General features: G+C 41.4%; 1 protein-coding gene across 3 annotated transcripts in view; it reads right to left on the bottom strand.

The window, feature by feature from the left end:
• PPP2R3A (protein phosphatase 2 regulatory subunit B''alpha) overlaps positions 1-13,101 on the bottom strand; it is a 350,126-nt gene that overhangs the window by 221,310 nt on the left and 115,715 nt on the right. For all 3 annotated transcript variants that reach the window (XM_068280384.1, XM_068280386.1, XM_068280385.1), the window contains one exon: positions 196-325. The gene's annotated coding sequence lies outside the window, so the exon portion shown is untranslated. The remainder of the gene's footprint in view (positions 1-195; positions 326-13,101) is intronic.

Raw genomic sequence — 13,101 nt, 5'->3', positions numbered from 1 at the left:
GAGTCTTGCCCAAGGTCTCCTACTGAATAAGTGCAGGTTTACTGAACAGGAAGAGCTCAGATTCGAACCCTAGTCTCCTGGCTTAACCAGTACACTATCCAGCCAAATTAAAGAAAGAAATGCTGATATCTTTATTAACGCCCAATTAAATAATCATAGTAAGTAATCAGGGTAAAAATAAGAAATGTTCCTTACAGGTAGAGGAAAACATCAGGGGAGGTTCTCTGCCCCTTTGCTTGAATTAGGAGGATGAGGCAGGGGGGCAATCCCTTTCACCACATCTGTCTGATCTTGTTGTACGTCAAATCCAGACGTTTCAGGATATCTGTAAAAGGAAAGGGAATTTAGAGGATATCTATATGCAGGGAAAATTCTTGCTTTTCCACTAAACTAAAACGTTTATCAACAGGGTTAATTCACAAAACCATATGTTGTAATGCACTGTTATATGAGTATTAGTTATACACACAGTAAAAGTTTGTGCATGTGAAGACTAAACTTAACAACACATTATTTTTTTTTGTTTGTTACAATCAAGAAAGCAAATAATGAATTAAGAATGCACAAACTTTGGAATGACTTTAGGGGTGTACACTTTTACTTATAATCATTATTGATCTATAAAGCGCCAACATATTCTGCTGCACTGTACACAGTAAGAAACAAATGTGAGGTACGTAATAATAATACAAACAGAGGTATAACGGTACACACCAATATACAGAATACAGAATACAGAACTGGAGACAAGATACAGAATTAATACAAAATACAGAATAGGGAACTACAGTGACAAAATGTATAATGAATTCCAAGACACCAAGACAGAAAGGGGGGAGGGAGCCCTGCCCTTGTGAGTTTAAAATATAAAGGAATTGGGGGGGGGGGGGGAGAAGGTGGGAAAAATTGTGCAAACGAAATGTATGTAAATATCTGTGTTGCATCATAACACTGCATTGTGACACAACCCCATGGTTACTTAAAGGGAACCTAAACTGAGTAAAATTATTTAAAATAAACACATCATGTAGTTGCAAATGAATATTACATACTTACCTCGTTGTCAGTTCCTCTCAGAAGATCACCATTTGTTTCTTACAGTGATCCCTTTCAGTTCTGACAATATTTTGTCAGAACTGAAATATACCAGTTGCTGTCAGTTATATATCAGCTGCTGTCAGTTACAACTGAATGTGCAAGGTAATATCCATGTTTCCCTATGGCTCAAGTGGGCGATATTACAGATCAACAGTGTGCTGACCAGAAAGCTCTTAAGGGGTAATGGCCATTTTCAAAATGGAGGATGGAGAATTCCATTGATCATAGTGGACAAAAAGGACACAGAAGAGGAGAAAGAGATCGAGAAGTAGACTACTCAGGAGGCAAGTATGACCTGTGTTTGGCTAAGTTTTTATTTTCAGTTCAGGTTCTCTTTAAAGGGTACTTGAACAATGAATAAATATAATAGCTGGCCATAACTTTTGGTTCCTTAGTGCCCCCAAAGCCTCGGGGCCCTCCAGCTTTGCCTGCCTCCTCTTCATGTTCATTTGCTTCACCACCTACTTCAGATCTCTGATTGAACCCAGTCAGAGCAATGGTACATGCCCCTTCCTTTCCGCACACCCCCTTGGATCTCACTCCAGAATGACTGTGCACTGTAGGATCGTTCTGGACATGCACAGTTACTATGGATACAATTGTAACCACACATTCACTGGTCACTCCTGCCCACAGCCACAGGGAGGCACACACAGGATGCGCACGTGCATTAAGCATGCACCCTTCACAGAAGAATGGGGAGTGGCAAAGCACAAAGATGGAGGGGAGACAGACTAAGCTGAGGGGACCCCAGGGTTATGGGGGCACTAAGGAACCCACAGATTTGGCCAGCTCTGATATTCATTTTTTGTTCAGGCATGCTTTGACTTATGGTATATCTAACTGTTAGGTCTATGAGTAAACGTCCCGATGATGGCAACTTTGGTATTATTTTGTTCCAGTTTCATGGACACGATAAATTTCTCCTATACTTAGGGATTTGCTTTTTCCTCTGATTATAATCAAATATTGTCTATAAATAACTCTAAAGTAGTAAAACCATACTACAATATTGTACTTCATTCTCATCGATTTTCCTAGGAAGCTGAAAACCTCAATAGAGAAGCTTATGTGGGGAGGACATCAGCCCAGAGTAAACAGACATTAATCAGGCATATTAGAACTGGGGGAATTGGATTGTCTTTGTCTGGCTCTATGTTATGAAGCAGCCAGAATTTCCCAGCTGATGAAACGCAGTGCCTGACTCAATCCCTTGGGTAGAATGTGAAGCCCTAACTGCTAAACAGCTACATCACCAGCCTTGCCAGGGATACAATGTGGCAAAAGGGATTTGAAAAGTATGCATATAAACTTGTTGTAGACTCATCAAGTTTATAGGGAAAAAAAAGAATTACTGTAATATAACCGGATTCGATTAAAAATACCAACTTCAAAAAATTCTCAACAACCATGAATTTGCAAATCAGTTTATTTGAGCAATGTAAATTTGCTTTACTTTTTAGTTTTCGGCTCCTCAGGTTGGGATTCCATCGACTCCGACCCCTCTAATCTGCATATTACAATTTTGTTGTTTAAAAGTATGCAACATGAAATGCATCTTAACTGCCAACAAATTTTAAAAGACAACTGAAGTGAGAGGGATATGGAGGCTGCCATATTTATTCCCTTTTAAATACTACCAGTTACCTGTATATCCGGCGGATCTTCTGCTTCTAATACTTTTAGTCATAGACTAAAGGGGCCCAGATACACTCAGCCGATTTTCTGGCCGACTGATCGATCGCTTGATCGCAAATCGGTTGGCCAATCGACCGATTGATGGCAGATTTTGATCGATTTCGATGGATTTCCATCGAACTGGCAGGGTGGAAAATTTGGGTCGATCTGATGAGATTGCTTATCAGTTTGCATTGGCTTTAATGGAAATCTGATGGCAAAAAAATGCCATCAGATCGAATTTCAATAGATTTCAAACTGAAATCTATTGGAATTCTATCCTGGTAAAAAATGTTCTAAAAACACATCAGATAGATCATCAGATGCATTTCTTATCTATCTGCTGCCAATCTGACGAGTGTATGGGCACCTTAAAACTAGTCCTTGGCCTCAATTCACTAAGCTTATCTCCTGTCTTTAATAACATTTCTAGAGTTATCACCATGGTAATAAGGCATGTAGTATTCTGGAAACATTTTACCTCAGGCAAACTTAAAGTTAACTCTTCTGTCTTTAAGTTAACTCTTCAATCCTTAAAATAACTCCAGAGTTAAAGACAGACTGTTTATTAACTGCGTGTGAAAATAACTACAGAGGAGGTAAATTAACTACAGAGGAGGTAACTTAAGGAATGAAGAGATAAAATAACTCTCTCACTGTGTGGAGGTAAGTTTTCTCTTGCCTTATTATCTCCAGCATGATCTTAGTGAATTGAGGCCTTTGATCCTTAAAATAACTCCAGCATTCTAAAGTTAAAGACAGGCTGTTAATTAACTGTGTGTGAAAATATCTACAGAGGAGGTAACTTAAGGAATGAAGAGATAAGATAACTCTCTCACTGTGTGGAGGTAAGTTTTCTCTTGCCTTATCTCCAGCATGATCTTAGTGAATTGAGGCCAATGTATCTTTTCTTCCCTCTGCAGGGAAGATTTTACATAGCAGGCTAGTGAACTTGTAGAAGGTACAGACAGGAACAAAGAACATCTATCAGGCCCTAGGCAATGTAACTGTGGGTACATGTAAGAGTGATGTGCAGTTACTCTGCAGGGGAATGAGGGGATTCTTCCTCTATTACACATTCTTCAGGTACAATCTGAACCAGGTTTATGGGTGATAGACAACACCTCTGTGTTCAATGTGCACAACATTGAACACCAGCTCTGTGGGGAATGCATATGTAGAGCACTACTGTGTAACAAAGCCTGATAGATGAAAGTTTTATACATACTTGGGGCTTCCTCCAGCCCCCTTCATGCTAATCAGTCCCTCGCTGTCCTCCTCCGTCAACTGGATCTTCTGCTATGGGTCCAGGTACTTGAGCCAGTCAGATGTAGTGGCATGCACACACTCCACCGCCGGGAGTGTACTACACCTGCGCAGCACTATTGCGTAGGTGCAGAATGCTCCTGGCTGTGGGAGCGGCACGCGGCCGGACTGTGCTGACTGGCTGAATTACCGGGACTCATAGCAGAAGATCCAGGTGGCGGAGGAGGACAGCAAGGGACTGATTAGCCTGAAGGGGGCTGGAGGAAGCCCCAGGTATGTATAAAACTTCTCTTTTCATCTGTCTCAGGTACCCTTTAATTCGTAGTCACCAAACCAAATAAATATCAAATTATTTGATTTCATGAGCAAAGGGAGTGCATAAATTTGCATAAACCAGCATCAGCACAGAATTATTTCCATCTCATTGACCATCTCTATTAGTGACACAGCTACACATTTTTATTCTTACAGCATAGATGTCATTTAGTACATATAAGATTCCTGTGTACACATCATATATACAGTCACAATCAGATATGTATATCTGACTTTAAAAATACGGGGACTGCTTTATTGAAGCAGCACAAGTAACTATTTTTTGATTGCTTTATTTCATTTTTGTGGACTAAGCACAGCTATTAATGTATATATAAATTATTTATTATGACTTATCTGAGAAATAGAACATTTTATCATATTTTCTATTTTAATTACAGTTTAAATTCATCAGGAGTCGGAGTCTCTGCATTTTTTCCCGACTTCGACTCCAGGTACCCAAAAATTGCTCCTGCTCCGACTCCACAGCCCTGGTTTTTACTAGGAGCTGTGGCCGTTTCCGATTCGGCCACGGCTCCAGCTGTGCTGCAAAGACACAGCCAAAATTGCCAAGCCGGAAATGCATGGCTATAAGGATTCAGGTGCGTGCCGCTAAAAGAAGAAAAATCGTAATTTCATGTTTGTTTTTTTTTACATGAAAATTTGTCCCGAAAAAATATGAAAAAAGTTTTTATGGAAATTTCATTACAAAAATATTGTAATCACAAAAAACAACCGTAATTATGAAAAATGTGTGTATGGTCATAACTACGCAAAATTTTGTTAAATTTTTCGTGATTACGATTTTTCCATTACAATCGTAATCACAAAGCTATGAGATCACACTCTCCAGAAATAGTGCAAACAGGATTTTTACCTCGTCCCAGCAGACTGGCAAGGATCACTGCTCACCGTGACTTTAGTAAATCAGGCCAATTACCTCACAAAAGCAAAAATAATCCCTTCATTCGTCATGTGCGGAATTCTGGGTGGAGACATGCAAATAAATCCTGCTGTGCTACTGTGGCCAGTTCTGTTTCCATAACCGCTAGATATGCGAGTGTCTGGCTTGTCAAACATGCAGGCGGCAACGAAAGTCACACCGTCCCTAATCTGCAAATAACCGCCTTGACAAATTGCACAGGGAATAACTATGTCACATCACTGCCTACTATTGTCATCTATATCTGAAATATAACTTGTCATGTGAGCATAGCTAGCATAGCATGATAAGGATAGTGTTACAGCAGCTCACTGTTCTTCCCAACCAAAGAGCAGGCAAGCTAATGGTCTCATGTGCAGCCCTGACAGGGGCAACAGGCACAGGAGACACCCAGGATCCACCATTTAGTACAACTTCCGTTTGCCACATACCATGTTAAAGAGGAACTGTCATGAAAATCTTAAAATTTAAAACACATACCAGAACATTTCTCCCAGCGTAAAATGAGCCATAAATTACTTTTTTCCTATGTTCCTGTCACTTACAATAAGAAGTAGAAATCTGTCATTACCGACAGATTTTGGACTAGCCCATCTTCTCATAGGGGGGTTCTAAGAGTTTTCTTCATTTTTAAAAGCGCTTAGTGAATGGCAGTTGCTCGGTCCAACTGCCAAAATAGTATACAGCGAGCAGGGAAGCTGGTCTGCATCTTTGTATCAATCTTTTTCAGGAAAAGTCTTTATAAAGAATTAAGGCCATGCTGAGAATCCCCTATGGAGAGATGGACTAGCCCAAAACCTGTCGGTAATGTCAGATTTATACTACTTACTGTGAGTGACAAAAACATAGGAGAAAAGTAATTTATGGCTCATTTTACTTTGGGAGAAATGTACTTCTTATTTGTATGTGTTTTAAATTTTAAGATTTCCGTGACAATTCCTCTTTAAAGGATACCTGAAGTGAGAGGGGTATGGAGGCTGCCATATTTATTTCCTTTTAAGCTATACCACTTGCTTGGCAGTCCTGCTGATGCTCTGCCTCTTAATACTTTTAGCCACAGACCCTGAACAAGCATGCAGCAGATCAGGTGTTTCTGGCATTATTGTCAGATCTGTCAAGATTAGCTGTGTGCTTGTTTCTGATGTAATTCAGCCACTACTGCAGCCACACAGAGCAGCAGGACAGCCAGGCAACTGGTATTGTTTAAAAGGAAATAAATGTAGCTGCCTCCGTATACTTCTCACTTCAGGTTCCCTTTAAAGATCCAGTAATACTGTCATAAAGTGGATTGCTTATTAATGTCTGGTTAGTTTCTGGTGCAGCATTTAGGAATAAAATAGTGTATGCCCACTAAGGCTTTGGGCCTGCAAGGGGAAATCGTCTTGTTTGTGACAGTGGCACAATACTGCCCTACGCAGCAAGCATAATAACTAGCAATTACACACAATTCAGTTTGGTTTATCTGGGAATATTAGAAATGAGCAAAATCCTGCCTTAATATGAACCAGGAAACCCCCATTTCTTAAAAGAATTGCTGCAGCATGCGTAACACAACCGCCAATCTAAGCCACTGCCCACAGTAAGTCACCACCCATTACTGAGCCACCCACACTGAGGTGCCACTCACAACTGCGCCGCCCACACTAAGATGCCACTCACAATTGCCCCGCCCACACTAAGCCAAAGCCACAGGTGCTACTGGGTCTGTGCATATTTACAACCTTCGGCTAGTATATAGGATTCTAGTGCATGCTAAAACTCATCCTATATCTAAAAGCTGTTAATGTATTTTTAACAAATACAAGGACTAGCTTTTTCATCAACAGGGACTGTTAGATCTTGTCCAACTGAAATTGCTAAGGATGCTGCAGCCAGCACACCAGTGGAGCAACTCACCCAAAGGCGTATCTACAGAGGTGCAGATATGGCATGTGCCATGGGCGCCACTTACTGATGGCGCTGCTCCATAGCATCCCTGGTTTCTCTGTCTATACAGATTCTAGTTTTTATCTGGGGAACATTCTGCAGACCTCACTACAGTGTGAGCAAGCCTATTGGTCCAGAGTAAAGGTGCATACAAGTGCTGGATTTTCATCATTAAAGATGATTGCTTCTTACATTGAGTGGTGTCCCATAAGGTCCTTTAGTGATCAGACCTGCAGGGTCGGGAAAAAAAGCAGCAAATCGGTGCTACTGACCAGCGCCTCCTGTTGAGCTGTCGCCTGTCCATCTCCTGCTCAACACCCCTCAAATACGATCGATACACTGTTCAGCTATAGTTATGCACGAATGGTGCGACATTTCGCGTGCACCGGTGCGATGTTTCACGCGCACATCGCAGTGCTTAAACTTTGCATGCGCAAACGCTTGCGCGCATATTAGCGCGTGAATCGGCCGTTTTTGCGTCTAAGTGCCTTTTCACTGGGGTGCTAACACTTAGCACCCTTTAGTGAATCAAGGCCATTATGAGTCAGCTGGATAGCATACTGATTAAGGATGCTGCCTTTGATATGTGATTTAAGCCTTTGACCAGTATTTGAACCCCGGATCAAGCTAGTGCATAAAACAGTAAGGAGACTTTGGGCAAGGCTACCAATTGATCCTGGTCGCCAGTGTAGCACACCCCAAGTGGCTGCAGCCCTGAAGTATTTGAGCTAGGAGAAAAGCAAGCTATAAATGTTCTGTGTCCTGTCAATATCATCATTGTGTGCGTTAAACCATATTACCGTGTGTATGCAGTATTACCGTATTGCATTAAGCTCTACTAGCACACCGTAGGACTTTACACTCGCTATTCTGATTACTGCAGTTATGTGAACATTCCCCTAATAACTCTTACAGGAGATGCATTTTAACACAGTACCTAAATAAAATCCTGAAATCCTGCAGTGTTGGCTCCCTGGCACCATGAAAACAAGTAAATTAATGGGTGAAGTCTGCGCAATGCTTATGTAATGATCCCTTGGCAGGTACTAGCTGCTGTGCTTAACAAGGCATCTGACTCCAAGGACACAGCACTGTTTTTCCAAGCTGGTGCCCTTCAAATAACCATGCACAAGCTAGTCTTCCTTCTTAAAGTGGACCTGAAAGCTGAACGTTCTCTTTGCTCTAAAAAAATACGCAACAGCATAACCTTTACAGAAATACATCGCTTTGTTACAGCTGATACAAATCCTGCACTGTTTCTACTTCTTGCCTACACGGAAGAAGACATATTGTTAACATCCTGTGTTTACCAATTCGCTCTCTGCCATGGCAGTCAGGTGACACAGGGGAGAGATCAAATTACAGCTAGTGCTTAGTCACAGATGAGGGGGAATTAGAGAAGCAAAACTCTTTATGTACATACAGGGAGCATTTTTCTGCTTCACTTCTGTCCTGTGCAAGAGTTCAGGTCCACTTTAAAGGAGATATCCAGGACGTGTTAGGGTACGTTTTTTGTCAAATACTTGTGATTAATATCCAAATACTGTTTTGCCTTGCTTTTAATATCCTTTGAAAGACATATTTCTGGAAACACTATTTCTGCAAGCTAAAGGATACCGAGGTGACATGATGAGATAGCCTGACCGCCCCCCCCCCCCCCCCCCCCGCATCACCCAGTCCCATGCACGCCTCCAGGACTTATCAAGAGCTGCTCCAACACTATGGAACTCCCTACCTCCACCCATTAGGGCAGCCTCCTTCTTCAACATCTTTAAGAAGGCCCTCAAAACTCACCTTTTCATTCTGGCTTACTACCCCTCACAAGTGCTCTAAACTCGCAGCTGAACTCCGGTCCCCTACTTTTCATGTCCCTACCTCTCCCTCTAGATTGTAAGCCTTTGGGCAGGGTCCTCCTTTTGTGTCCTACCTGAACATGCACCTCCATTACTGTGAACCCATGCTATGCATCTGAGTGAACCTAACTTGCCTAATCTCCATGCTTCCCTCCAGTGACTAAGCATTACCTTTTACTCATACTGTGCTGCATGATCTGGTCTTTCTTGTATTCATGTATTGTCATTTTGCTGCATGTCACCCCTAAATATTGTCTGTAACCTAAACTACTGTCCAGTGCTGCGTAAAATGTTGGCGCTTTATAAATACAATAAAATATTAATCTTATTATTTATTGTATTTATAAAGCGCCAACATATTACGCAGTGCTAGACATTAGTTTAGGTTACCGACAATATTTAGGGGTGACATACAGCAATATGACAATACAGGAATACAAGAAAACCAGATCACGCAGCACAGTATGAGTACCAGGTAATGCTTAGTCAGTCACTGGAGGGGAGCATGGAGATTAGGTATGTACAGTGCCTAGCACACAAATAACTATGCTGTGTTCCTTTTTTTCTTTCTCTGCCTAAAAGAGTGAAACATCAAGTTTTTAAGTGGCTGACTCAGTCCTGACATGAAGTGACTACAGTGTTACCCTCACCGATAAGAAATTCCAACTATAATGCTGGGCATACACGGCTCGTTTTTGCCGCTCGATTCTCCCTTTCAATCATTTTGCCGCTTGATTCCGCAGTCAATTCTCTTATCTTCTGCTCGTTTTTCTTACCTTTTTCCATTCACTGCAATCGAGCGGCGAAACGATCGAGCGGGACATCGGACATTTCGAAAATTATCTATCAAGCTGTCTTAATGGCTCAAAAACCAGCTGTGTATGCTCAGCATTAAACACTTTCCTAGCAGAAAATGGCTTCTGAGAGCAGGGAAGAGATACAAAGGGCCAATAGTTCATAGATTCTCTGGCATACTTCAATAAATGTGTCATGGAGCCAGGGCTGTGGAGTCGGAGTTGGAGTCGAGGAGTCGGGGCAATTTTGGGTACCCGGAGTCGGAGTCGTGGTTTCATAAACTGAGGAGTCGGAGTCGAGTGATTTTTGTACAAAATCCACAGCCCTGTTAAATATTAGACTAAGGAGTCGGAGTCGAGGAGTCGGAGTCGGAGCCATTTTGGTTACCCGGAGTCGGAGTTGGAGTCATGGTTTCATAAACTGAGGAGTCGGAAGATTTTTGTACCGATTCCACAGCCCTGGCAAAACCAATAAAACAGTTAAAACATAAAAAGTAGATTTAAACATAAAATAAAACTATTAAATATCTTTAAAAAAAAAGTCATTTGTAGGAGAATGAGGATAGATACAATAGTTTATTTCATTTGTTTATTTTCGCCTCGGGTGTCTTTTAACTTCCCTTGCCCTCAATTTCCCCAAAATTTCTGTGCAAAAAGTGATCCAATTAATTTTCAAAACTTTTTTTCCTGTAACTTGCCAAAATGTGTCAAGCAAGTGTCTAGTATACAGCATGAGAGTATTGACGTGTATGCACGTCAATCCCGTTTGCAGCATGTTTTGTATTGACGTGCATAACCTACAATACCACCAGGAAGGTTAAAGAATTTAGTAATTTAACATCTCATCCTGTGTTAATTTATTGTAAAACAATTTTACTAGATCTAAAAATATAACCAAATCCTATCCAAATCCTATCCAAGCAATACAAAACAGTCATATGTCTATAAAGTCATACTACTGTGTATTTGGAGGAAGTATGTCTGCACCTATAAACACAGTCATCCCAAAATAGATTATTTATGTGCACCACTTCCTGTGTATAGACTTATTACTTTGTTGCAGACGATAGAAGTAACCAGATAGTTTACCTCCGCCCTGTGTCTTTTGATGACGTGCCAAGTTTTACAAAGTAGAAGACTACCATTATGCAGCCACTTATATTTTGATACAAATTGCATACAGTATAAGCAACACGATTTTATTTTTATTTTTTTCTTCTTTCCAGAATAGCTTGTATAGGTGTGGGTCTGAGGAAGACCAATTCTGAAGCTCAAGAGCAGGGAGCTCCCTTGAAGGCCTTAGTTCCTCTTCCTGGATCTTTCAGTGTTGGTAAAGGTTTACAGTGGACCAAGCCACTGCTCATACAACTTCCATTTTTTATACAGCCATTCCAGAGGAATTCCCTTTCAAAGAGTCAGTCACATGACCCAGAGCCGTTCACAAAATATGCAGCTGCTACAAGAGCTGTTTCCTCAGCACAGTGCAGATGTCCTAACCCAATCAATGCCCTCCCTCTGCTGCTGAGAGATTAACTCTCTGTGGCCAGTGCTGCAGCTGCAGAGTTCCTCCTAGACTCCAGTGTGTTTATAAAAGGTGTGTGTACCTCTCATCATCCTGTCCAGGCAAAAGAAAATTCAATTTCCCTGCTAACTTTTATATAGACATTTGGTAGGTTTTTTGGTGTGTGGACAGAGAAATAAGACTCTGCTGTGTTATAAGATGTAAAAGGGAGTAAAGAGGTGGAGAGGAGTAGATAAAATTATTTTAAACCATAAAAAAAAAAGGATAAGAGGCGGCTTACCTCATAGAAGACAAGATCTAATAATCTGTAAAACTTTTATTAATTAACGGCTCACTTTTTAAGGCCAGTAACAATGCCGTATGTGTAACAGAGCAGAGTATTGAGCTCTATTGCATTGTGCACCCTTCAACTGGGAGGCGTAGGGCCTCAGCCTATGGTGTAAGGCTGCCACGCCCTACCTGTTTCTAAGAGCAACTGTGATCCAGTCGTTTATCCGGGACATCAGAGTGGAGACGGAAATTTGTCCACATGCTGAAATTGGTTGGTTGCCCATACGGGCAACCTCATTTTGTGAGTATCACCAATTTACAGTATTACACTCTTTGGGCTCCTTTTGTGTATGTGTGCTTTTCAAAGGTGTGTTTTACTCTAGAAGTAAGGTACATTTAAGATTAACCTTTCTTCCAGAGTAAAATGAACTGTAAATTACCTTTTTCCTATGTTGTGGTCACTTAGAGCAGTAAAAGTCTGAGGACTAGTCCATATTACATATTATGGGTGATTCAAAGAATTTCCTTTAGTCTATACAGCCCTCGCAGTAAAGGATCTATACAAAGATGCCAGCCAGCCTCACTATTCCTTAGCACACTGTTTTGGCTGTCAGACTGGGCAACTGCTATTCAGTAAGTGCTTTTACAATTAAAGAAAAAACTGAGAATCCCCTATGGGGAGATGGACTAGTCCAAAACCTGTCAAATTTTAAACTACATAGGAAAAAATAAATTCATACTGCATTGTAGTTTAGATCAAATGTACATTATACTGTATACATATAAATTTTAATTTTTTTGTGATAGCGCTCCTAATGGCTGAGCTAATCAAAATTTGTAGCGGCATCTAACACTCAAACTTGCCTCAATTTTAAAACAAGTGGAATATGTATGAAAAGTCAGAATTCAAGCTCATCTTCATCCAGCACATTGCACCAATCGTTCAGCACCCTGCAAGGTGTGGGGTACACGTCTGAAGCAGCAGGTTGCATGCACACTAATCAGCATGTCCAATGATAATCCTCCCCCTCTCACCAGCCCATTGCCCCAATCGTTCAGCTTCCTGCAAGGTGTGGGGTAAATGTCTGAAGCAGCAGGCTGCATGTACACTACTCAGCACTTCCAATGATAATCCTCCCACATTCACCAGCACATTGCCCAAATCCTTCAGCACCCTGTAAGGTGCGAGGTACACGCCTGAAGCAGCAGGCTGCATGTACACTACTCAGCACTTCCAATGATAATCCTCCCACATTCACCAGCACATTGCCCCAATCCTTCAGCACCCTGTAAGGTGCGAGGTACACGCCTGAAGCAGCAGGCTGCATGTACACTACTCAGCACTTCTAATGATGATCCTCCCCCTCTCACCAGCACATTGCCCCAATCATTCAGCACCCTGCAAGGTGCGAGGTACACGCCTGAAGCAGCAGGCTG

The sequence above is a fragment of the Hyperolius riggenbachi genome, chromosome 4 (assembly GCF_040937935.1).
Source record: "Hyperolius riggenbachi isolate aHypRig1 chromosome 4, aHypRig1.pri, whole genome shotgun sequence".
In the NCBI taxonomy this organism is placed as follows: Eukaryota; Metazoa; Chordata; class Amphibia; order Anura; family Hyperoliidae; genus Hyperolius; species Hyperolius riggenbachi.
This window is presented reverse-complemented; position numbering and strand designations above follow the sequence as displayed.